General features: G+C 42.2%; 1 pseudogene across 1 annotated transcript in view; it reads left to right on the forward strand.

Moving 5' to 3' along the window:
* Atp10d (ATPase, class V, type 10D) overlaps positions 1 to 24,914 on the forward strand; it is a 95,443-nt pseudogene that overhangs the window by 55,710 nt on the left and 14,819 nt on the right. The window contains exons 11-19 of the transcript NR_003966.1: positions 1,886 to 2,074; positions 4,965 to 5,574; positions 6,933 to 7,036; positions 8,369 to 8,495; positions 10,234 to 10,418; positions 18,041 to 18,347; positions 20,347 to 20,423; positions 21,006 to 21,131; positions 23,067 to 23,267. The product of NR_003966.1 is annotated as an ATPase, class V, type 10D, transcript variant 1 (transcript). The remainder of the gene's footprint in view (positions 1 to 1,885; positions 2,075 to 4,964; positions 5,575 to 6,932; positions 7,037 to 8,368; positions 8,496 to 10,233; positions 10,419 to 18,040; positions 18,348 to 20,346; positions 20,424 to 21,005; positions 21,132 to 23,066; positions 23,268 to 24,914) is intronic.

Genomic DNA, 24,914 nt, shown 5'->3' on the forward strand with positions numbered 1-24,914 from the left:
TCCTTGCTATTTAAATAAAATTCCTGATAAGAGCAACTTAGAGTTTGAGTGGATACAGGCCGTCGAGGCAGGGAGGGCCTGGACGGAAGCCTGAGGCAGCAGGTCACTTTGTACCCAGTCAGGAGGCAGAACTGATGCCCTGCTGTTCCTCCTCCTTTATTCTGTCTAGGAACAGGTCTGATGGGATGTGCACCCACATTTATAATTGGTCTTTCCTCTTTAATTAAACCTTCCTGGACACACCCTCACAGACACACCCATTTCCTTAGACACACCCTCACAGACACACCCATTTCCTTAGGACACACCCTCACAGACACACCCATTTCCTTAGGTAATTCTAAATCCAGTCCAGTTGAGAAGGAACACCATCCCTGTCAAGGTCACGTGAGTACAGTGTCACATGACCCTGTTGCACTTTCTTCTGTCAAGTGCGTCTCCTGGCCTCTCTGAGGTCAGTGTGCTTTGCTTATTGCATCCAAGACTTCCTGTAACACAGTGGTGCTTCTTTAGGGCTGTGATTCAAAGCTGTACTCTCCGAGACAGACTAAAAGATACAGTGAGAAAATGAGGTTTCTATGACGACATGTTTGTGGTACTCTTGGGTGAGTTTGAGAGGCACTCTGCCCGGTGAAATGGGGTTCCTGCACTGCACCCCACTCTGATGGCAGGACTTCTTAGAGAACACCCATACCAGGAAGAGGAAGGCACAGTTGCCAAACATATTTGCTGATGAGAAAGCTGGCTGTAAATACCCTGGCTGTGGAATGTTGATTAGTCTCCTAGCCTGCTTATCATTTTTTTTTCTTATAGAAAGTTGTTTTTATAATACAAATGAACTGAGCAAAAAAATATTTCGTTCAATTCTCTGATATCACTTTTGAAATAACTGGTATTCATCAGATGTTGAGTAAAGTACAGCCATGGTAGAATTCTAAGCACAATAAAATACATACTTAAGTGTTGTGTATGTCAAAGTGAGAATCCTTTCAACTAGATTTTCATAGAAGGTGGTGTTTCTATCTCCTATTTAACTGGATAGTCAAAATATTCTCCATTTAAAACATATAAATATAGATTTCCCTTTTATTTTTATGTGCTTCATTTTATTGTTTTCTTTCTCAAGATATCATATGCAGTAAACTTCACAAATTAAATTTTTGGGGCTGATGAGATGGCTCAGTGGGTTAAGGCACTTGCTGCCAAGCCTGACTGCCTGGATTGGATCTCTGGACCCACATGGTAGAAGGAGAAAACCAGGGCTGGTGAGACTGTTCTTCCGAAGGTCCTGAGTTCAAATCCCAGCAACCACATGGTGGCTCACAACCATCCATAACGAGATCTGACTCCCTCTTCTGGTGTGTCTGAAGATAGCCACAGTGTACTTGCATATAATAAATAAATAAATCTTTTTAAAAATAGAATATACCATCTGGGAAGAATATACCATCTGGGAAGAATATACCATCTGGGCAGAGGTTGAAGCAGAAGGATTGGGGCCAACCTGTGTTATAGAGTAAGATCCTGGAAGCTGGAGAGGCAGCTCAGTAGTTACGAACCCTGGCTGCTCTTCCAGAAGTCCTCAGTTCAATTCCCAGCAACCATATGGTGGCTCACAACCAATTTTAAAAAAGAAAAAAAATGAAAAAAAAAGGAAAGAAAAAAAAAAAAGAAAGAAGGAGAAAACTAACCTCCTTAAATCAGTTTCTGATCTCCATGTGTGCCTCGGAGCATGCACACACATATATACACACATTCACACACATGGAAATAAGTAAATGCAGGAAAACATGAACATTTAGTTTACCATCTCACGCTTCACTTAGCTCCGTATTGTAGAGGTAATTGATGTTAGTAGCAATACTTTACCATATTGTCTCCTCAGGAAACAGACGTGGTACCAGATACCAGACTTTTAGACAAATTTAGCCAGCTTACCCCTCAGCTGCTCACTGGACTGGATGGCACCGCTCAGAGTTCACCGCTGGAGACTTTGTACATCATGGACTTCTTTATTGCACTGGCAATTTGCAACACGGTGGTGGTTTCTGCACCGAACCAACCTCGGCAAAAGGTAAATTTAAACGAGGGTTTTCCCTGCCAGGGAAAATATGGGGTTTACAGGCATCTATCTGTACTGGGTTTGTGATGATAATAAATAAGAACGCAGCAGGAATAGCAGGTGTGTACCATTTCCTTGGGACTTGTTCTTGGCTCTGCACTTAGCATAGTTTTTGGTCCTAATGTGTTTAGTGCTCTCAAAGCCTCAAGAGCTAGGCACTCTTGCTCTGTTCCTCTTGCATTTTTAAAATTACTAATTAATTAATTAGGACTGTGTTAATTAATTAATTAGTTACTTTACATCCTGACTGCAGTTCCCCTCCCCAGTCTCCTCCAGTCTCCCTGCGACTCTCATCCACTCCTCTCGATTTCTCCTCAGAAGAAGGGAGGTCTCCCATAGATATCAACCATCCTTAGCATATCAAGTCTCAGTAAGAGTAGATCCATCGTCTATTGAGTCTAGAAGAGGCCACTCACTAAAGGAAAAGAGTCCCAGAGGCAGGCAGTGGAGTCAGAGACAGCCCCTGCTCCCACTGTCAGGAGTCCCCCATGAAGACCAAGTTGAACATCTCTTACATATGTTCAGAAGGCCTAGGTAAGTCTTATGCATGCTCTCTTGTTGGCAGTTCAGTCTCTCGGAGCCCCTATGGGTCCAGGTCCGTTGATTCTGTAGGTTTTCTTGTGATGTCCTTGAGCTCTCTGGCTCCTCCAATCCTTCTTCCCCTTCTGCAGGATTCCCCCAGTTCAGCCTAACATTTGCTGTGGATCTCTGAATCTGTTTCCATCAGTTGGGTTTCTGCCTGTTTCTGTCAGTTGCTGAGGCTGGAGAGCTGTTACAAAGCTAGGCTCATAACCAAGAATGTTCTGCTGCATTGTAAAGATGCCTTGGAAGGATTTCACCAGTGTTGTGAAACCAGTGTGTGGGGGTGGGGCTCAGGGTAGGGGGTGATCCTAGGCAGTAGGACTCTGGGCTTACTCTGAACTTGTACGTTGCCTTCCTTGCCCCACTAAGTTGGAGCTGCCTATGAGGCTTCTGAGACTTACAACATCATATGCATGACACCAAACCAAACGGGAAGCACTAGTTCAATTGCCATGACAATGACACACTTCCTTCATGTGCCAGCTAGGTTCTCTTTTAGCTCAATCTATCTGTAACCCATTATGAGTATAATGTGCCAGGATTCAGAAGTTCTTTAGTGTAGCTGTGCCTAAGAGCTCGTGGAAAATTTATTTCCAGTTAAGAAGAAAAACCACTGGTGATCTATCATGGTGTATCTTGCCTTTCCCACACATCCACTTAAAATTCAATTTACAGCAAAATCCAATTAAATGTTAATTTCCCAACCAGTCATTTTCTTTTGGCAACTTCAGAGGTGGGAACTTTAACATAAAAGTAATTCACTTTCAATTAAGCTGCACCTGATCCTAGACCGTATTTAACACAGTGTTAAATATGAGAAGATACTCATAAAAAAAAAGATGATTATGTAATTCGAGAATAAATGAGGATTTGAAGAAAATGTACCACACGATGTTTTACACCCGTTTTCAAAGTTGGCAATTTTTGGCATTTTCTCTCTATAAAGTATTGTTGATTTATTCCTAGGGATTCCTTACCACTTAGAATAAACTCTTTATGGGCATAAAGAGCCCTGCTGCTCCCAGAATCTTAGGGTAATGAGAAAGGGAGCATAGGAAAGGTACAAAGTCTTCGAGGTGACAAGGTGCTTTGCTTTCTGTCTGAGTCTCTGATAGTGTCAAAGACTGACCAGCGACAGCTCTCCAAAAACATCATAGTGGCAGCTACTAGAGAAAATGTTTAGATTCTCCTCATACTCTTGTATGAATAAATTTTAGAATCCATTGGGTGGTCTTTCATGATAGGCAGGAAGTTGTAAGCTTAATCCCTGATATTAAAAGTGTAAAAGGAGACGAGGTACAAATGAGAACAGATTGTATACTAACAACTAGTTAAGATCACGTGATGATGAGGGTAAGTTCCTCTTAACTGACTTTCATGCACTGGCCTGTTTTGTTATAACTGTCAAGTTAACTTTTTATGGACTGTAAAAAGGGGAAAGAAAAATGTATTTTGTTAGCTTTTTAGTCGCTTCCCTCCAGTGGCCTTGGGATGTGTGGTCTTATTTTTGTTTCATTTTTATTTTTTACTATTTCTGAACTTTTCCTGTAATATACTCCTCAAGCTCTGGTCTTTTTAAATAATCTATCCATGCTCTATAAACTTATTTTTAAAATATATTTCAAGAAGATGTTTTGTTTTAATATTGAATATTTAACTTGAACTTTCATTTTAATGGTGATTAATTGCTTCATAATTGATTCTTTGAGACAGGGTCTCATTATGTAATCCAGTCTGTCTTTGAATTTGGGGGCCCTTCTACTTCTCTCTTTCAAGACCTGAGATTATATGCAGCACCACTATGCCTGATCCAATGTGCTTATAATTGTTATTGTATGTGTGTAAAAGTAACTTTCTTTCTTTGTTCCTTTCTTTTGTTTTATTTTCTTTTTTGAGACAGGGTTTCTCTGTATAGTTCTTACTGTCCTGGAACTCACTCTGTAGACCAGGCTAGCTTTGAACTCAGACATCAACCCCCTCCCAGGTGCTGGGATGAAAGCACGCACCACCACACTCAGCTTTAGAAACAATTCTATGATGAAATCCAATATTAGCATTTTGTTCCTTAATAGTTATAGAAATGTACAATGTCATCACGTGTAGCGTCGTTTTCCCTGGTGACTTTTATTTGCCTTCCTGTTTGCTATGGAATTTGTAGAGAGACTACAGATTGGCAGTTAAGACGGCAGTTACACTTTCAGAATTGTAATGACCTCATTTTGTACGTGTTAATGAGAACTTGTTCCACTGTCATTCCTAGATTGGACTCTCCTCACTGGGTGGAATGCCCATCAAGTCCTTGGAAGAGATTAAAAACATCTTCCAGAAATTGTCCGTCCGGAGATCAAGTTCACCGTCCCTTGCCAGTGGGAAGGATTCATCCTCTGGGACTCCCTGTGCCTTTGTGAGCAGAATCTCTTTCTTTAGTCGACCAAAACTGTCACCTCCTATGGAGGACGAGTCTTCCCAAATGGATGAAATCCCCCAGGCCAGTAACTCAGCTTGCTGTACAGAAACAGAGGCACAAAACAGGGCCGTAGGACTCAGTGTCAGTTCCGCTGAAGCCCTAAGTGGACCACCGCCCTCGGCTTCCAACCTGTGCTATGAGGCGGAGAGTCCAGATGAAGCAGCTTTGGTGTATGCCGCCAGAGCTTACCGTTGCACTTTACAGTCTCGGACCCCAGAGCAGGTCATGGTGGACTTTGCTGCTTTGGGCTCATTAACATTTTAACTCCTACACATTCTGCCCTTTGACTCTGTAAGGAAAAGAATGTCGGTCGTGGTCAGGCATCCTCTTTCCAAACAAGTCGTGGTGTATACAAAAGGCGCTGATTCTGTTATCATGGAGCTGCTGTCTGTGGCTGCCTCAGGTATGTTTACAACGTTGCCATGGTGATGGTCAGATGGACTGGAGAGTCCCAGCTACTCCCACACTTGAAAAATGAGGTTCGGGGGTTGCTGAGACCTTGGCTTGCTTACATCTGAAACCCATCACTAGCTGAGCCTCTGCAGAGTTAACCTGTTTGTTCTTCTGGGAAAATGGGCATCACAATACCTTTTTTTCCCCTTTTTTACTTATTAGATATTTTCTTTATTTACATTTCAAATGTTATCCCCTTTCCTATTTTCCTCTACGAAAATTCCCTATCCTCTTCCCCCTCCCCCTGCTCCCCAAAATGCCTATACCCCAGTAGGCATTTCCCTATACTGGGGTATAGAACCTTCACAAGACCAAGGGCCTCTTCTCCCATTAGGATCCGACTAGGCCATCCTCTGCTACATATGCAGCTAGAGCCATGAGTCCCACCATGTGTTTTCTTTGATTGGTGGTTTAGCCCCAGGGAGCTCTGGGGGGGTACTGGTTGGTTCATATTGTTGTTCCTTCTATAGGGCTGCAAACCCACCCCTTGTGCTCTTTAGGTACTTTCTCGAGCTCCTTCATTGGGGACCCTGTGCTCCGTCCAATGGATGGCTGTGAGCATCCACTTCTGTATTTGCCAGGCACTGGCAGAGCCTCTCAGGAGACAGCTATATCAGGCTCCTGTCAGCAAAATCTTGTTGGCATCTGCAATAGTGTCTGGGTTTGGTGGCTGTTTATGGGATGGATTCCCTGGTGGGGCAATATCTGGATGGTCATTCCTTTAGTCTCTGCTCCAAAATTTTTCTCTGTAACTCCTTCCATGGGTATTTTGTTCCCTGTTCTAAGAATGAACGAAGTATCCACACTTTGGTCTTCCTTCTTCGTGAGTTTCATGAGTTTTGCAAATTGTATCTTGGCTATCCTGAGTTTCTGGGCTAATATCCACTTATCACTGAGTGCATATCATGTGTGTTCTTTTGTGATGGGTTACCTCACTCAGGATGATATCCTCCTGATCCATCCATTTGCCTAAGAATTTTACCTTTTTATGGGTTCCCAAGAGGCTTAATGTCAGTCTGTGTGAAATTCTGGAAGCATCTATGCCTAACAAGAGAGGAGTGCCCTGGAGAAGCTAGATAGCGCTGACCCCTCACAGCAGCATCTGTATCAAAGCTTTAGCGCTTGCTCCGCACAGGAGGAAAGAATCCAAGAGAAGAATTATGCAGCTGTATTCTCTCCTAGGCACACAGCTGAGACTCAAAGCTAAAATGCCTTTTGTGTCTTATGGATTAAACTGTCATTTTTAGAAAGGGAAAAGCCTAATTGGACAGGCTGGCAGGGGTAATGATTTTCTGTTCCTGGTTTCAGATGGAACAAATCCAGAACAACAGATGATAATAAGGGAGAGAACGCAGAGGCACCTGGACGAGTATGCCAAACGAGGGCTGCGCACTCTATGTGTAGCAAAGAAGGTGAGACTGCCGGGTGCACCCTGGTCTTACTGCTTCTCCTGGTTACTCATCGCTACTGAAAATGAGTGTGAACCAGACCTCAACCCCAAATCAGGTACTAGGGAAGTTTCCCCGACTAGGGTCCCTTTTTGTAGCCTCTCCATTCTGCGCATAACTGAGTGGCTTGAATGTAAACAGTTGTTTCTCTAGAAGTAAAAACCCCAACATCTTATTATCTTCCCCGCCGCCTCACCCCACCCCCAGAACCTTGTGGATAACATCCTCCCTGTTCATCAGCATTAAATGAGATTTGAAAAAAATGTGGGCTAAGAGCAGCCTTCACTTTTCCCTTGTGAAGTCTCGGTAGTTTCGTTTGCTCTGTTTCCTTAGTGCCCATAACGGATCTTTCAATCCAAGTAAGCTTGCTTTTATTCCAGTTTTGATTATTGTTTATGGAAAACAGTCTTGGTGTATGATATGTCCTTTCTAAATGAAAAGTTAAATACAAGCAGAGCCCAGAAGCTCTTTGGGGGCTGTTATTGCCAACGCCTCTCCCTGACCACCCACGTTATATGCTTAATTATTGTGGAAGGCAAATCGGGGCTGGCTCTGTTGTGGACTTCCAAGAGAGCCAGCCAACCAGGAAGGATCAAATGTCTCTATGATACAATTGTAGGAAGCGTGGGGGATTCAAGGTCGAACCAACTCTGGCTTTTCACTTGAATGTGTTCCAATAGATATTATATTTTCCCAAATCAAATTACCTTTCAAGTAAAAATGAGTGTATAAGAGAAAAATTGCCTTGCTCTCTCCTCTTGACCCTGGTTTTAAGACCTGAAATACAAATTTATCTGTTATGACAATTAAAAAGAGGAAGACATTGGCTCCTTCTCCAGGAATTGCATCTAAGTGTTGTTAGAACGAAGGCCTTTCTGTGTTTTATATATGGCACCTTTCTTGTTACCTTTTCTGAAACTTAACCTTAGGAGCTAATTTTCAGAAGACATCTGAAGTGCTGTTGGTTGTGGCCAGAGTTAACCAGTAACAGGAGGCCTGTTCCAATAGATAACCCTATTTTAATAGGTAACCCGCTTTCACCAAAGATAATGCTTAAAATTTCCCAGAGATACGATGCTGTAATGTCCTTCTATCATCAGGGTCACATACACATATATGGTCAGAGTTTGGGGATCTGTGTCCATATGGTGAAGGAATATGGGTCAGATAGGATGATGCCCGTAGGGCGGAATTTAGAAACAAAGGTGTTGCATGGAATTTTGCCCAGAGTTAGTCCTGGTAGGGTATTACATGGTTACATAAGCAGCCTTCTAGCCTCTTTTCTTCCTCTCATAGGTCATGAGTGACACGGAATATGCAGAGTGGCTGAGGAATCACTTTCTAGCTGAAACCAGCATTGACAACAGGGAGGAACTGCTAGTTGAATCTGCCATGAGACTAGAAAACAAACTCACGTTACTTGGTAGGTAAATGGTGCTGCATTGCCTGTGCAGACAATTTGTCTCTAAAGCCATTATTTTTGTCTCTTTTAGCAACTTTGGTCTTTTTTTTTTAATTACCTTATTTTTATTTATTTATTTTTTTTTTTGTTTCTTTTGGTTTGAGATAGGGTTTCTATGGGTAGTCTTGACTATTCTGGAACTAGCTATGTAGACCAGGCTGGCCATGAACTCACAGAGATCCACCTGCCTCTGCCTCTGAGTGCTGGGATTCAAGGCAAGCACTGCCACCACCCAGCTAGCCACATCGATCTATTAAGCATATTTGGTTCTCCCTATTTTGTCCATTCTGATCTCTTCCCACGTTCAAGTGCATTCAGACCCGAGTTCCACTTCAGTGAGCTAGAGTTCCTTTGTGGTGGGAACAGAGTTGGCATTCTTAGAAAAATGCAAAAGCTAAACACCCCACTCCTAACACAAAGTCAGACCCTGTCACACCCTGCCTGGTCCAAGAGAAGGATTTTGCAACTGTCCTGCAAAGAATTGGGTAAAGTCTTGAATACGTGTTGTCGTCTTAAATCTTTATAACAAACACGCATCTTATTTAGAAGAGACAGATCATGGAGTCATGCCATGTCTTGTTCACACTCAAAGGCTTAGACATCCACTGACAAACAAGAAACTCAAGTGTCCCGAAGTATAGGCTCCACGTCCTTTATTCTGCACCGGCATGTGATCTTCTCTTTCCTGACTCCAACCTAAACTGCACAAACACAACCAACACCTCTTGCGGTCAGCTTGACCCTTACCTTGGAATCACTCAAAGAACTCAAAACTGTCCTGATGGCAGAACCATGTCCCCAGGAATCGCAGGACTGTTGGTCTAGTGCGTGACCTTGACATTGGAGTTCTTCCTGAAAGCCTCCTGAGGAATTTGGAGGAGCTGTCAAGTTCAGAAGAAGTGCCTTGGCATACGGAGATGTGGATTCTGACTGAAGCATCACTAACTACACCAAGAGCACAGCCTCTGAGTTCCGTTCCTTTCTTTACGGGGAGAACAGTCTCATTTACTATCTGTCAAGTACAATAGCCATGCTCCCTTTTAAATACTAATCATTTCCTTATGACGGTGTAAACAGCTTACACGCATGCCTCTTCACCTGCATTTCCATAGGAAAGGAGGCTCTCCGGGCTTAGTGCCTAAATTCATTTGGCAGCAAAGTCAAACCTGATTTGAGGTAACGCTATTTTTAGTATTAATACCCGAATTAGCATGACAATCTGCAAGTTTTTCTATGGAAGTATAAATATGCGTGACTAACGGGTATTACAAAATGGAAAATGTATTGCCGCATTACCGGTGGGGAAACTTGATTCCAAAGAACATCTGGCTGCATCCAGACTAGGATATTATGGACTGACAGTATGAAAGAGCATCCCTAAAGGACACTGTATCTTATGGCCAAATGTTCTTTTAAGAGCCTGCCCTTAACCCTGGGAGTTTCATAGAACAGTAAAATTCAGTACAAGGCTGTGGACCTGAATAAGTGAACCAGCCTTTGAATTTGTTGATAAGAATAGAAGCCAAAAAGAGAATGTGTGTTTGATGAACTCCGTGGTTCTTTATACTGTATGTCTGGTCTGCAGTTTCTATAGGTCAGGACTGAATGGCCCATGGCGAGGATTCATTTAATGACCAAGTGAGTTCTCGCTGGCTCCGGCTTCTGGCAAACCTTGTTTTTCATTTCGATTGCTTTCCAGGTGCTACTGGCATTGAGGATCGTCTGCAGGAGGGGGTCCCTGAGTCTATAGAAGCCCTTCACCAAGCTGGCATCAAGATCTGGATGCTGACAGGGGACAAGCAGGAGACAGCTGTCAACATAGCTTATGCATGCAAACTCCTGGAGCCAGATGACAAGCTCTTCATCCTCAATACACAGAGTCAGGTATGCGTGGTGAGCCAGATGTTCTTCTTAAACTCCAAGCCCATAGGGCCTGAGGAGACGGATGGAGGGAAGGAAAAAGAACAGCCGATCGTCTGTAGTTTCTTGATGTTGTGCTGCTGAGTGACCTGGCTCGTATCTCGGAGGATGCCATAGAGTTTCTAAAGGCCTGATTCAGAGGCATCATGGATGAATACAAGCATTAAAATAAACTTCCTTTTTTAATTTTTCACCCCCTGACTGTATGACTAGGGATTTGTCAAAACAGACAAAAATGAGTATACATGTGAAACCTTGAGACTAGAGCCTACTTCCCTTTTAAGTTGAAGGAAGGAGTAATTTTTTTTTAATGATAAATTTTAAAATTAGGCTCTCAGCACAATCCTGCCCTCTAGTGGTACATTTAGATAGTGCTCCTAAGAGCGTCCAACATTTGTAGAAATAAAGGGGATGGAGTTGTTAAAGCAAGGGAATGACTTGAAATGATTTTGAACCACCTCTCCCCCCCACCCCCTCTCGCGCGCGCACACACACACACACACACCCGTTAAGCATCAGGGTGGATGGACATTTGAATAAGTTACGTGTCACGTGAAATATTTACCACTCCTGACCAAGTAAGTGTCCTTGGAGAGTTACTTGCCCCGTGCGGCCTCTTCCTTGCCTGTCATAGATGGTAACACCCTTGCCCAGAGGTGGTTATGAGCAAAGATGAGGAAATGTCTTCTGTCGGCATTTGTTTAGTGAAGGGCTTCTGCAGAGTTGGGGACTTCCTCTTGCAGATGGTCGCCAACACCAGCAGCACCTAAAAAAATGCTAAATGCCTCAATTTCTATTGAGATTTGGTGAGCATAAAACAAACAAAAGCAACAACAACAACAACAGAAAAGTAATTAGTGTTGTTGAAAGGCTGCCGCTAACCCTGGGACCTGGGTTCGATTCCTGGAACCAACTTGACCACAAATACATGTTATTAAACATTCAAACCATGTGGAAGCCCTTTTAAAAAAGATAAAATAGTAAAATCTTCCTCTCAAAGAAAGCCTATTGACGGGTCAGGCATCCTTCCAGATGGCTCCAAGTCTGCATACATCGGAAACCAAGCACAATGTTGCATGCTTCATGGCCCTGGGGCTCCATGCATTTGTCAGGGGAAGTGCATCCTGTGTCTGTGAGAACAGACATGGTGATCTCTGTCATCATGAGAAGTGGGGCAGAGCATCGCTCAGGTCAGATGTGTCAATCACTCTGTGCTACTAAAGGGAGCTTGGCTTCAAAGGGGACACTTGGTAGGACCTGGAGGTATTTTAGTTGGCACATTTGGGGTAGAATGGATGCTATTAGTTTATGGTTATCAAAGGCCAATGGTAACTGCCAAGTGTCTTGTACTTCCCAGAACAGCACCACACACAATGATTTTTTTTTATAGTTCAAGTATCAATGCTGCCAAGACTGAGGCAGAGTGTTTCATATCTAGGAAATAATGACTATAGCTATAAGTTGGTCAGTCAGCTAGTGCTCACACTGGCATGCCATTAAGCTTCTGATATTCTGTACCAGTTTCCCTTTTAAAAAATTTAAACAAATCTGTGTGTATATATGTGGATGTGGATGTGTGTGAATGTGTATGTGTGTAAGTATGTGTGTATATGTGTGTATGTGTGTAAGTATGTGTGTAAGTATGTGTGTATGTGTATAAGTATGTGTATATGTGTGAATGTGTGTGCATGTGTGTATATGTGTGCATGTGTATATATGTGTATGTGTGTCTGTGTGTGTATGTGTGTATATTGTGTATGTGTGTATATGTATGTGTGTAAATGTGTGTGTATATGTGTAAGTATATGTAGATGTCTGTGTATGTGTGTATATGTGTAAGTATGTGTGTATGTGTGTGTATATGTGCATGTGTGTGTATATGTGTGTATGTGTGTAAGTATGTGTATATGTCAGTGTATGTGTGTGTATGTGTGTGTATGTGTGTATGTGTGTAAGTATGTGTGTATGTAAGTATGTATATATGTGTGAATGTGTGTGTATGTGTGTATATGTGTGAATGTGTATTGTGTAAGTATGTGTGTGCATGTGTGTATATGTGTAAATATGTGTGTATGTGTGTGTGTGTGTATGTGTGTGTATGTGTGTGTGTAAATGTGTGTGTATATGTGTAAGTACGTGTGTATATGTGTGTATATGTGTATGTGTGTGTGTATGTGTGTATGTGTGTAAGTATGTGTATATGTCTGTGTATGTGTGTGTATATGTGTAAGTATGTGTGTAAGTATGTGTGTATGTGTGTATATGTGTGTATATGTGTATGTGTGTATGTGTGTGTATATGTGTGTATGTGTGTAAGTATGTGTATATGTCTGTGTATGTGTGTGTATATGTGTAAGTATGTGTGTATGTGTGTGTATATGTCTGTGTATGTGTGTGTATATGTGTAAGTATGCGTGTGTATGTATATGTGTGTATGTGTGTAAGTATGTGTGTATGTGTGTGTATGTGTGTAATATGTGTGTATGTGTTTATGTGTGTATGTGTGTAAGTATGTGTGTATGTGTGTAATATGTGTGTATGTGTGTGTATGTGTGTAAGTATGTGTGTGTGTGTGTGTGTGTGTGAACACATAAGTGTGCACGTACATGTAAAGGTCAGAGTTCAATTTCTAGTGTTGGTCCTCAGGGACTATTTTTATTTTTTATTTCTTGTCTGTTTGTCTGTCTGTCTTCGTTTGTCTGTTTGTTTGAATTGGGGTCTCCCATTGCCTTGGGGCTTGCTGATAGGACTACATTGGTCTGCCAGCAAGGTCCAAGGATCTGCCGGTTTCTATCTGTGTCTTCCTCCCAGTTGCTGGGTTTGCCAGCAGGGCCACCATGCTCAGCTGGAGCCCCACCCCACCCCCCACCCCGGAGCTTCTGGGCGCTGAACTCAGGTCCTCTCACTAGCAAACACTTTGCCGACTGAGCTGACTCCTCAGCTCAACTAAACTTGCTTTCAGCTGATACACGAAAATAAAAATGATATTAGTGTGGTGTCATGTAATGTTTCAATCCATCTTTACATCCTATGACATGTAAGTCAGATCTAATGAATTAACCTCCTCGTTTCTCATTGCTCACTCTCTCTGTCTGTTTTTGTTGTTGTTTTGGTTTGGTTTGGATTTTTGTTTTGCTTTGAGATAGGGAGATAGAGTTTCTCTGTGTAGCCCTGGCTGTCCTGGGACTAGCTCTGTAGATCAAGCTGGCCTCGGACTCATGGAGATCCATCTGCCCTTGCCTCCGGATTAAAGGCCTTCGCCACTACATCCAGACTCATTTCTCATTTCTTTATGATAAAAGCATGTAAAACCCTTTCTTCTAGATTTTGGTTTTAGAAACATAGTAAATATTTTTTATTGACTTAGAGGCTTTATTGATTAGTTAAAAATTATTACGATTATAAAATTTATTTGTATATATACACAATTTATGTTGGAAGACATTTAAAACTACCAGTTTAAGAAGTAATTAGTGCAGGGCTGGAGAAATGGCTCAGCGGTTAAGAGCGCTGACTGCTCTTCCAAAGGTCCCGAGTTCAAATCCCAGCAACCACATGGTGGCTCACAATCATCTGTAATGAGATCGGATGCCCTGGTCTGGAGTGTCTGAAGACAGGTACAGTGTACTTACATATAATAAATAAATAAATCTTATAAAAATAAAGTAACTAGTGCATATCTAGTTGATATTAGCTGCTATTGCTAACTTCATTCATGTGAATTTTCTGTACAGTTCAAGACAATAGGGATAGTTTAATTTCGTTTTGTGAATCTTGGTTCAGTAACTACTCTGTAAATACCCCTTTCCCAGTCTCAATTCCTCAGGAGTCCCTAAAAATCAAAAAGAACTCAGATCACAAAGCCCAAGCTGCCCTGTGTGGATTATGGGATATCTAGAGTCATGTGTAGAAACTTTACAAATTTCTATGAACTCCACTACTGGCAAAACTGTATCCACTTAGAAGCCTTCATCATTTCCATCCATAGGAAGGTTTTTTTCTGTAGTGTTCACACTATCAAATCCTAACATTGGTTGTTCAGACAGACAGACACAGCTCAGGCATATAGACACAGCTCGTTCAGTTTAAGTTGTGTGCTTATAGAATTTTTCTCCTAAAAATAACAACTCAGCATTTATAACCTTTTTTAGAACTAAAAGACTTTCCATGCATGAGCTCATTGAACAATTGAACAAGTACAACTCACTTTATAGAGAAAGACACCAAAATATTGTGATTTCTTGTTGAGTGTTAAATAACAAACGTTGAAGTTGGTATCTCCTACTTTAAGATATTTCTATATTACATTGTGACTGACAGATTATATATATAAACAACCACTCCCTACAGTGGATGGAATTACATTTATAGCGTTACCTTGAACCTGAGTTAGTGAATAGTGACTGCTCTCCTCAGGGAGATTCACAGTTTACTTCGTGTTGGCCTGGAGTCACACTATGGTGCCAACTCATCAACACATAACATTGTGTCTTTCTCTCATGATAACTTAGTTAATATTAATTGTGAATTCATTCCCATTAAGTGCATGGGCAGCCTCACTCCAATTCCTACCTGAAAAGAGTGTACTTAACAGCAAGTTCTCAGTACTGTACGTTGTTGCCATTGAGTATTTAGAAACACTAGGAACACTGTAGTTAGGAGTCATTTCTTATAGCCAACAAATCCTCAGCAAAAAGGAGAATGATGAGAAAAAGCAGTGCCACCCATCAGAATCTCAGCATCCGGGAGGCAGAGTGAGTTCACGGACAGCCTGGCCTACAGAGTGAGTTCCAGGACAGCCTGGCCTACAGAGTGAGTTCCAGGACAGCCTGGTCTACAGAGTGAGTTCCAGGATAGCCAGAGCTACATAGAAAAATTCTATCTCAAAAACTATAGTAGTAGTAGTAGTAGTAGTAGTAGTAGTAGTAGTAGTAGTAGTAGTAATAATAATAATAATAATAATAATAATAATAATAATAAATTACCAATGTGTTCAGCTTCTGCTGGAGAACATATAACACGTGACCCAGATATCACTTTTCCTGCCAGTATAGGACTCTAAAATCCTGAGAGTTTAGATTAAAAAATAAATGGTAACAAGTACCTGCACTCACAAATCTAGAAGTCATGAATAGTTAAGACTGTATGTGTGTGTATATGTGCATGAACGTATGTGTGTGTGTGTGCATTTGTATATGTATGTGTACATGTGTATATGTGCATCCTGCTAAATATGAAACATCTCTGTGTACTCATGAAGCTGCAAGTGACTCACAACTATATTAGGAAGACTACCTATCCAGACTGTAAGCTACCATACAATGTCAATGCTACAAAGAATTTTATATTAATATATTATGTTCCACTATAAACATCACGTCCTATGGAATATTCTGACTTTCAAAGACTAGTAAGTATTCTGATTTCTAAATTATGCCATATTAATTTCATCAAACTCAAAAGCATTTGTATAAATAGTTTTCCTAGTATTAGTATTAGTAATCCTAGTAAAAAAATCCTAGTAATAGTATTTTGGGTCTGTAATAAGTGTATGTAACTTTTCCTCCATTACTTTAGAGGTACATGGGACCAAATTTGTGCTAAGGTTAGGGTAGTTGGGTAGCTCCATCTTATAGCTGGATCTAGACTTTTGTCTATTCTGAGGCACTATAACAAACTCTGTGAGCTGAGGACTGCATAGAAGACAAGAGGTGTATGTAGCCCGCAGTTTGAAAGCTCACAAGCATGGTGCCAGCTATAGCTTCTGCTGGGTGTCCCATGGTGGAGAGCATTCCGTGGGCATATATGTACAGATGGTGAGTGGTAGAAAGTTCTCTGGGAGGAGAGGAACCACAAGGGTAAGGCAGGGCCATGCTAGCTTCTTTCCCCATCTTCCTGGAACTAGTCTGTTTCTAGTAGACTAACTCATTGTGAAAGACCAGCACCCTTCATGTGGATGGTCACGACCCCATGACCATCCACAGGGCTCCACCTCTTAAAGGCCCTAGCACTGTGCAAACTCACTCATGATAATTATGCATAATATGATCATTAAGTCTTTAAAAGCATCATGCTTTTGTATCTGTTCCAACTTTTTCTTTATCCCTTGTACTTTATTGTGGGTTAAGAAATGCTTGGTAAATCAGCACTTAAAAAAAAATCACTTTAAAAAAATCACTCATGGATGTTCTTGTATCAGTAAAGCTATTTCAAGATGAGTTCAAGTCTTCCATTTCTAGATCTCAGATCTAGACTTAGTGATCATCCGATGTAGTACTTCCTGAGTAAGTTTATTGTTTGTTAGTCATCCTGAGTAGACTGCACTCAGCAAATATTTGCTGTTGAGTACCCGTGTGTGCTCTTGAGGCCATGCGTTCATGCATGTGTGAGTGCAGAATCTAGAGTGGTCCCAGAATCTAGAAGAACATGTTGGATCCCACCGAAGCCTGAGTTATAGGTGTCTGTGAGCTTCCAGAACAGCCGTTCTCAATCTTCCTCAGGCTGTGACCCTTTAATACAGTTCCTAATATTGTGGTGACCCCAACCATAAAATTATTTTGATTTCATCTTTATAACTGTAATGTTGCTACTTTAATGAATTGTAATATAAAATGTCTGTGTTCTGATGGTGTTAAGCTACCCCTGTGAAAGGGTCCTTAGATGCCACCAGGGGGTCATGACTCAGAGGTTAGGGACCCCTGCTCTAGTGAGTCCTGGGAGCTGAACTCTGATCTTCTGCAAGGGCAGGAAATGCTCTGCGCTGATGAACTGTCTCTAGCCAGGAAGTGCCTTTTTTCTTTATTCACTACAAGGATGGAAAAGTGAGTTAGGGAACTGAGGGTGTAACTCATTCAGAGTACACGCTTAGCAGACGTTAGGCCAGAAGTACAGTCTCTTCTAAAACAGCAAGAATCAAACCCAAACAGATTAGAAGGGATAACTACCATTAAAGCATTTCCTGTGTCAGGTGCTACAGATGCATACGAAGCTGACGTGATAAATGCCACCAAGACCATCCTGACCAGAGTACAAGCTCTGTGAGGACAGATGTCCCAAGCCCAGAATATTTTCTCATATACTTCCTTAGCAAATGATTCTGAGAGGATTAACGTGTCAAGTAAAAAGAAGATGCAAACGTTAGATGCCTAAAACATCTGTATATTTCAGTTGGTCGGTCCTTGAAGCAATGTTAGGATGGAGGCAACGTGTGCCTTTTGCAGATGAGGGAGGTGGTGTGTGTGCTTAATGCCAAACGACTAGTAGTTGGTGGCCTGAGACCTGAGGACTCTCGAGATCCACTTCTGGGGAAGAGATACAGCTGGTATGATGGAATTTTGCATCCCAGGTAGACATTTTAGCTGTAAAACTGTGTCTGCTGTGCTTCCTTCTTACCTGGCCTCAAGTTCACAGAAGCCCACGAGAGAGCTGCAAAATTGAAAAGATATGAAGTGGGCTCTTTGACAGTAGCCTATGGTTCACTACCCAAGGCAGCCGTGATCCAGCAATTGCGAAAGAAGGAGAATGAAAAATTGAGCCAGCTCTCCAGAGGTGCCCTGAGGTTAACTGTCTCTACCTCTTTGTTCAAGGATGCCTGTGGGATGCTGATGAGTGCAATTTTGGAAGAACTTCAGAAGAGAGCTCAAGTGTCTCCGGAGCTGGCATCATCAAGAAAGAACTTTCCTCAGCCCTCTGACGCTCAGGGCCAGGGACGTGCGGGACTTGTTATCACTGGGAAGACCCTGGAGTTTGCCCTGCAGGAGAGTCTGCAAAGGCAGTTCCTTGAGCTGACCGCGTGGTGCCAAGCTGTGATCTGCTGCCGAGCCACCCCCCTTCAAAAAAGTGAGGTGGTGAAATTGGTTCGAAACCATCTCCATGTGATGACCCTAGCCATTGGTGAGTGGAGGTAGGAAGGTGAGGACCCTGCCCTGTGTTCTCCTTTGTATGTTCCCAGAGGCTGATCATTTGCCTGTCCTTCCTTCTGTATATAATATGTGGAATCTGTCTTTCCATCTGTCTGTCTGTCCATCCATCCATCTATCTCCTTATAATTCTGTATTTTCTTTTTGAGCTGCACTTTTTTTCCTCCCCTCTACTTCTGTATGTACGACTTTCCTCCCCTCCTGCCTCTCGGATCCCCACTGTGAACCTGATGTTAGGGATGGAGCACAGAGAACGGTATGAGAATATCCTGTGGGTTATATCTTAGACCCCACATCAACTTAGTTTCCTAGAGTTAGCTATTGAACTGTGGAACTGGAAGCCTCAGGTGTTCTACCCTTAGGAAAGTTACATTTAGTTCTACAAAACGTTTATCCTTTCAATGCATATATCTGAGTGACATTTCTTTACCAGGCTTCCCCTTATCACCACAGGCAATAGCTATAACACAGTATCTATAACTGATACCTTTCTTATAGCGCACACAGCTCGCACAAATGAATGAGGAACCAAATGTGAGTGTGGAGAATATCAGTTAACAAATGCTATTGAAAAAAGTAAGGAAAAGATTTGCCATTTTAAATTCAGTTCTCTGAGCAGTAACAGCTGCTTCAGCCTTTTAAGCTGGCTATGCTTGATCAAAATACTCTTCAGAAGACTGTGCCACAGGATAAAGTCTAAATTAGGCTTTGGTTTTTTTTTTTGTTTTTGTTTTTTTTTGTTTTTTGTTTTTTTGAGACTTCCTTTGTCAATGTAATTAATCTGAATCTTTTCACTTTAGCCCCAGGCAGACTTTTCAGACAAGGGCAAAAGGCAGCCATGTTCTTCATCAAACTATCACAAGAACAGTCTCTAGGGAACATAGTACCATGCTTCTCTTTTGAGAGCTCTTGAGCCAGGGTCCCACAGTTCAAATCATTCAGCATCAATTTCTTAATTTCTTCTATATTCTTACTAGGGTGGCCTATTAGGCACCACTTAAAGCATGCCTCCGCTTTGGAAATCCAAAGTCCCCAAATCTACATTCTTTTAAACAAAAATATAGTCAGGCCCATCACAGCAATACCCCAGTACCAGGCACCAACTTCTGTCTATCATAGTTAGGGTTTTATTGCTGTAAACAGCTACCAAGATAGAAGACCAAGGCAACTCCTATAAAGGACAACATTTAATTGGGACTGGCTTATAGGTTCAGATCATTGTCATATAGGTGGGAACATGACAGAGTCCAGGCAGGCATTGCTCGGAAAGAGCTACAAGGTCTACATCTTGATCCAATTGCAGACAGGACAAGACTGGCTCCCATGTGGCTAGGAGGAGGGTCTAAAAGCCCACCACCACAGTGACACATTTCCTCCAATAAGGTCACACTTCCCAATAGTGCCACTCCCTAGGTCAAGCATATTCAAACCACTACAGGATCCACATGCCTGTAGGCAAGTGTGTAGGGACATTGTCTTAATTAGTAATTGGTTTGGATGGCCCAGCGCATGTGGGCAGTGCTGCCCTGGATACTAGTCCTAGTGTGTATAAGAAAGCAGGCCAAGCAAACTAGGGATAGGAAACCGGTGAGCAGTACTCCTCAATGGTTTCTGCATCAGTTTCTGCCTCCCAGGTTCCAGCCTTGAGTTCCTGCCCACTTCCCTAGGTCATAAATTATGACTCATGAGATGAAATAAGCCCTTTCCTCCTCAAGTGGCTCCTTTTGTTATGGTGTTTGATCACAGCCACAGACTCTTAAGATACGTAACACGAAGGATTTGAAGAAAGTACTAAGCTTGGAATTTTTCCTGATGGTAGGGAGAGGCTACATTTAATTCTACTTAATTAGTTTCTAAGTAACTCTGGAGCATGGGATAAAGCTCATAGGGCCAACTTGTTCCCTTGAATATCCACTAGGGTTTGAATGTTTCACTCCTCTCACACGTCTCATGTTTTCTTCTGCCTCGTGAAGGTGACGGTGCCAATGATGTTAGCATGATACAAGTGGCCGACATTGGGATCGGTGTCTCAGGTCAAGAAGGCATGCAGGTGAGTACACACCCAAGTGCCATGACCATAATCTGCCTACGGAGGAAAAGCTTCTCCATGATAAAGTTGTCATAGGACAACGAAGCTATGGTGTGGGGAGCAAAGGAGGCTGGACCTTCAGCTAGTCCACCGTTGGTCGCTTGTGACTACAATGTGGTTCTAGCTAGTCTCTGCTGTGTTCATGAGTTCTCCTTTTTAAAGGCTCATGGACATTACAAGATTTCACTTTTTAGGCATATGATGGCTTTGTTAAATTCTCACTGGGAGAAATCTACTACCATTCGAATACATGACATGAAGAATGTAGAGGACTGGGGTTGGGGGAAGGGAAAGGGAAGGAGACATGAAAGAACGAGGACAAGGAAGATGTGACTGTGCCTTTCTGTGTGTGTGTGTGTGTGTGTGTCTGTGTGTGTGTGTTATGCATGTATATGTGTATGTACATGTGTATATGTAGTCTCTCTTTCTGCATCTGCTTGGAAGGTAAGTTAACAGATTTGGCTTTACTGCACCTGCTAGACAGTGTGTGTTCTAGCATGTTCCTTTGCCCAGCATAGCCTTCCCTCCCTGTCACCTCTGCAGGCTGTGATGGCCAGTGACTTTGCCATCTCCCAGTTCAGACATCTCAGCAAACTTCTCCTTGTGCACGGGCACTGGTGTTACACCCGGCTCTCCAACATGATTCTCTATTTTTTCTACAAGAATGTGGTAAGTACCTGCCGAGAATTTGCCACCTGCCCCACCAATCCAACCTTCTACTGCTGGTTGCCTCAGGGATGAAGAGAAGTACTACGATGCTAACTTGCCGTGTTCGCTAGTATCTGGAGGACAGCCGGAAGCTGTTCTAAGTGTCTCCAGAGATAATCTGGGAATGTGTACGTTTGAACTATTGACAACAAATTGCCAGGCCCGTCCATCTGCTGGCACGCTCTGCTCGCTCTGCGTTTACATTCCATTAAGTCCTGACGGGTTCATTTCAAATCCAGCTTTTGACCTTCCGTAAAAAGATAGTGACAAGCAGGATTACAAAATGGCTCAAGCTGTCAGGAGAAAATGAAAAGGTTTGCTTCTGTGGTACTTGGGGAGGCAAATAAGTAAATAAATGAGTAAATAAATAAACAAGTCCACGGCTCCAAAATAATGGCTCCTGTAATATATCAAAGAGAGCAAGAGAGGAAAATCCAATTGCAAGGATTTTTTTCTACCCAGCTCATAAAGTCTCTTTATGCTTGGTAGATATTTTGTGATCGAGGTATTATTATTGCTTGCTTGGGATAATCAGAAATTGCTTGGAAACCCTGGTGTCTAATCTTTAGTGTTCCATTTAAATTACACATACCTCTGTTCCTTCTTTCCTTCCTCTTTTTCTTCCTTTTTTTTTTTCTTTAATTATTTTTTTTCAGGCAGTGTCAAGCCCAAGATGGCCTGGAATTCACTATGTAGTCCAGGCACATCTCAAACTTGTAGTATTCCTCCTGCCTCATCGTACTGAGTGCTGGGATTACAGACACATAGCAGCATACTGGACTTCAGTTTTCTTTCTTACACATTCATGTTGACTCATTTGATTCTTCGAGGTGGACAAGTAACTAACTACATTATGGTCTTTAGACTACATTTGCTCTTGGTCTTTCAAAGCAGAGTTTTTGCTGGGCTGGCCTCGTTTAAGATACGATGCTGGGGAAAGATGAACCTGCAGGGCAGCCACTTCCTCGTGCTTCCTCCAAAGAGACTGTCCAATATTACCACAAGAATCCCATGCTTTGGGACCCTCAGTCTCAAGATAACTGAATGTTGCCTATTCTGTTGGCACCATTCCTTGTAACTACTAAGAAATAACTGGGAAGGATGGTGGGAAAAAATACATGTGTGGCGTTGTGACGAGTCTTCTCTGAGCCAGGTGTTCAACCTTTGTTCTCTTCATCTGAAGTGAAAATATCTGCAACTCTGCCACTTATATGGCAAATAAATGGCTGGGTAGCTTTGTGCAAATGTCTTATTCTCTTTGCGTCTCAGTGGCTTAGATTATTCGGCACACAATGGCAAAGTACCACAATGATAGCAATTGAAAACTCCCACAGTCTAAGAGCCAGAAGTCTGAAATTAGAGTGGGTGTGGTTGGGCTTTGGTAATGGGCCTTTCTGGCTACATCCTCTCAGGGTAGAGCAAAGCCACCAGAGGTGCATTTTAGAGAAACGTTAATCCCATCCCCACAGGCTGTACAATGATGACCTAAGTAAGTTTAGCATCTGGCCTCTGCTCCTATCACCATCGCAGTGGAGGCTAAGATTCGCATGTACATATTTTGAGGATTCAGAAATACTTTCATTTATCACCTATAAAATGGGAGCAACAATAGTTCCTAAGTTGTTATGAAGACTAAATGAATTCTTGGTAAGTCATTTAGAATCGTGCCAGCACCACATAGTACTGGTGTGTGTATGTGTATAACTTAATAAGATATCCATAAGAGACAAAACACAATTAGAGAACTACATAACAAGCTGAATTCTTCCATCTCTGGTTGTGGACAAAGCCGCGGAAGGCTGAAGGTGTGGCTCTCAGCAGCAAAGCATGTAGGATGCCTGTTCAGAATGCATACGGATGTCTCTAAGATCGGAACGTCTTTCTTTGTGTCCCCAGGCCTATGTGAATCTCCTTTTCTGGTACCAGTTCTTTTGTGGGTTTTCAGGAACATCTATGACAGACTACTGGGTGCTGATCTTCTTCAACCTCCTCTTCACATCTGTACCCCCCATCATTTATGGCGTTTTGGAGAAAGATGTTTCGGCAGAGACCCTCCTGCAGCTGCCTGAACTTTACCGGAGCGGTCAGCGATCAGAGGTAAGAGTTTAAGCAGCACTGGATCAGCAGATGCCCAGCATGCTGAAGGCCAGCATGTTTCCGGTCAGCCAGGTCTGGATAGTATCAGATACTCAGGGGTATTTAACATGCCTGGTTGCTTTCAATGCTCTATACCAGTGGTTCTCAACCTTCTTAGCTCTGTGTCCCTTGTAATACAGTTCTTTATGTTGTAATGATCCCCCCCCCAACTATAACTATTTTGTTGCTACTTCATAACTGTAATTTTGTTGCTGTTATGAATTATAACGTAAGTATCTAATATACATAATATCAGGTATGTGACACACACACCCCAGGTTGAGAACCACTGCTCTGTACACATGGCAAATGTTAAATCAGTGGCCTGTGGCATCAACATAAATCTTTGAAGTTCTTATGTACTTATAAGAAGAAATTCAGAGTTGGAAACCTTGTTAATGCCAGCTGACCTTTGTTAAACCCCACTGCTCAACCTCTTAGGCTCCCTAGGAAACCTCTTTCTGCCTCCTTTATCTTCACACAGACACCTTTTGAGACCGAAGCCAGTACTTTTCCTACTCCAAAATGAAGGTCTGCTCCTTAAATGTAGTCAGTAATTTCCCCCCAAACTGGCAGTTAGTGGATGATAGAGCCAGGCTGTGAAACCAGCCCATTCTGGTTCCGTGTTAAATCCTTCAGAGTCCAGAGCCACACAAAACAGTAGCGATCAGAGTGGCTCCTTCTGGGGAACTTCCCAGCAGCTATGGGGTTTCCAGGTCTGGGAGTCAGCCTGGAAATATGGCAATATTTACCTTTCTTAAACTCTTTGCTATCTGAAAGCCAAACACTGCTGGTCTGTGGTAATTAACTCTTGCTGTCTAGCAGCAGGGGAGGAGGGAAAGGATTTATTGCTAGCACTCCCTTCTCTGGCCAAGCAGCCAGAACCCTTCACTGGCCAGGCTGGTTAACTCCTTCTGCACCAGAGAGGAAAAAGAAAGATGTCACTCACACAGACATACACAAGCCGGTGAAGTGGAAAATGGCTACATCACTACATTTGGATGGATGGATGGATGGATGGATGGATGGATGAGTAGGTGGGTGGGAGGGTGGTGTATGGTGCAGAGCCCCCAAAGCCAAACCATCATCTTCATTTCTTTTCTCTGGCCTTTTAGAGACAAAAGTTCTTCAGAAAATTACCTCAGAGATAAAATGTTACATAAAATGGGACTTACAGAAGGATGTTGATATTAAGTTCAAAGCAGTGTTTCATTCTGTAAGCTCAGTATAAGTTCAAAGCAACAGTTTCTCATGACCATGTCTTATCATAGGGAACACCTGTGGCTTCATCCTTGGACCCAAATGCTTTTTCTTGAACACAAATTTGTCTGAAGTCTATATCTCTTTTTAGTGTAATTATGAAAGCTCATTGTGTTTCTTATTATGCAGCCTTTACTTATTATGAGGAGTGGACACATTCTATGCTTGATTCTAACTTTATTACATCTTTTTAGCAGAACAACTACATCTGAAGCCATCTCTTAAAACCTTCTTCCTAAGATCAAATCAGGACTTATATTAAATCTTTAGTTCATCTAAACAGCACTAATTCATGAAAGTTCATCTTTATGTTCATCTGCAAGAAATCTGTTCAATAGAGTGGACTAA

The sequence above is a fragment of the Mus musculus genome, chromosome 5 (genome assembly GCF_000001635.26).
Source record: "Mus musculus strain C57BL/6J chromosome 5, GRCm38.p6 C57BL/6J".
NCBI classification, from domain to species: Eukaryota; Metazoa; Chordata; class Mammalia; order Rodentia; family Muridae; genus Mus; species Mus musculus.